Here is a 2,500-nt window from a genome sequence, read left to right as displayed (position 1 = left end):
CTTATCATTCCACTTATTACCTTTCGGTCACTCTGTTTCCTGTATTTTTATGTTAAATTCGCTATTTGTAGCGCTCTACGACATACGCAATATGCTTTTAATTTTAGATTGTTCTTTTTGATGTATTTCTTATTCTTGAAATACGTCGCTGAATACTGTATAGGCGTAATCATCTGGTTTCTTTAGAATAAAAAGAAAAGGACGACCTATTGTCACAAGGCATGCGTGTCAGGTAGGACAGGCAGATAATGAGTGGAAAGTACACATTCCTTCATACGGAATCATTAACTCACGCATGGATGACTCACGATAAGGACGAACGTGTTTGAAAATTGCATACACTATGCTCCACACACTTAATACCTTCCATACTATACAAAGATAACTGAAATAACAAACAAAAATAGAAAGATACAAAAGACGACGACGTATTTACACGATCTCACGAGGACGCCCCAAATCCTAGGGTTCAGCCGCTACCGGAAGTGGAAGTGGTGTTGACTCATCGCTTCCACCTCGGCCTTGTCGTAAACACGCCCTTACAACTCGGCGCCATCGAAAACATCTTGCGCTTTCATAGCTTTAGTCTCGATATTCATGCCTGCTCACAACCCCTCCGTTCGTCATTTCAGTGTTAACGCTACTCGTCTCCGCGTGTCCACACACACTCCTCTTTCTCGTTTTCCGAGTTCTGGTCCATCATATTAGCTTCCTCTCTCGAGATTATCGTTTATAAGTAATTCTGTGAAGAAAAAGACGACTTCCTCTGGCGTGAGATTCATCATATGTAGATTTTCATGTCCAAACCGCATTTTACTGACGGTATCATACTTCGATCTCTTCATGGAGGCTTGCTACCAGCGATGGACGACAGATGGTATCGCCGACTGAACACCCATTATCTAACAGATTACAATAGTCTTACATAAATGATTCAAGGCCTATGTACAACGATTGCCTCCTCTCTCCCTCTATCAATTTCTCTGTCTCTGTCTGTCTGTCTGTCTGTCTGTCTGTCTGTCTGTCTCTCTCTCTCTCTCTCTCTCTCTCTCTCTCTCGCTTTCTCACTCTCCCTCCGTCCCTCTCTCTCGCTCTCTCTCTCTCTCTCCCTCCCTCCCCCCCCCCCTCTCTCTCTCCCTTCCTCCCCCTCTCTCTCTATCTGTCACTGATTCTCTTTCTTTTAGTGTAGCCTAAATGGTACGTGATGCAACTCTGTGGAGACATACTGACCTGTTAAATAGGGTACTATGACTTGTCCCTTTTCTCTCCCTAACGCACGGTCTTTTATACATCAAAATATCTATTCATCGAGCCAGTTTACTGTAAACACATCATCATGACCAGTGGGTTGGGAATGGGAAGTGAAGTCGACGATCGCCACAAACGAGTCGTCCTTGTTCACCCTCCAGCTGTGTTCCCACGAACTGCCGAGGCCACCGAGCAGCCCGCACGCCCACCACTCGCCCTCTAACACGTTCACACTCACTCCAAGCCCAGAACTCGCACTTCGTCTCCTCTGCGGGGAAAGGAACAACTCTGACAGGGGTATTCTACGTCCTTGTCAAAGCTTTTTCCCGAAGCAGGCAGAAGAAGACAAAGAAAGATGTATATATAAAAGAGCATGGCCATGAAAAGGTGGTCATGGGAAGCCCAAAGTGTTCATGATTCGGTATGTCCTGAACGAGAGGCGGGTGAGGTGGGGTTGATGGGGTGATGGCGGGGAGGCAGGGGAAGATGGTGGGGAGCGGGTCACAGGATGGGGGTGCCAGGTGGTGCCACCGTATGATGTGCCTGCATCGCTGCCAATCCACCCTTCTGTATCACTATCCTAGCCTCTGCCGTGCCACGGTCCTTATAACAGGCCAATTGAGATTCCACGAAATGATTGATAAATACAAAATGAAAGCGGCAATTGCTTTACTTTCTCCTCAACGCACGCTTGTCGATCCACGAAAAGGAGCTGCGGATTTATTACGCGAGGAGAGATAACCTTCACAGATCACAGATGCCTCTGATCTCTACCAAGCGTAATCTGCTTTGAGCTTGATCTCATGTAACTGTATAGTTTGTTTTTATCCTTCAGATCCATACCTACTATTTTCTGCGACACTGTAAAAGTCTGCGTGTTTAATATATCTTAACTACTTTCCTAATGCCTCGTTTTACTTAATTTTACTGGTTTAAAGTAGTACTTACCAAGGTCTAAATTAGTATTTACAACGCATAAGTAAGAAGTAAACAAATGCCACGTGCCTTTTTGAATCGAAAATTTTGTAGGATTAATGATATAGTAACTATAACACTATCTCAAGAAGCTGTTTTAAATATACCTTGCATATACATCAATATACGTGTATTAAGTATCCGACATAAAGATTAATATCTCCTTTGACTACCCCGATCTTTTCTCTTCCACAATCCATTATGAAAAGCTCATTTTAAATCGCAAATTTGCTTGTATAAATGTAAATTCTCCAGTCCGAAAGTCACCATCCTTGTC

The sequence above is a fragment of the Penaeus vannamei genome, chromosome 23 (genome assembly GCF_042767895.1).
Source record: "Penaeus vannamei isolate JL-2024 chromosome 23, ASM4276789v1, whole genome shotgun sequence".
NCBI lineage: Eukaryota > Metazoa > Arthropoda > Malacostraca > Decapoda > Penaeidae > Penaeus > Penaeus vannamei.
This window is presented reverse-complemented; position numbering follows the sequence as displayed.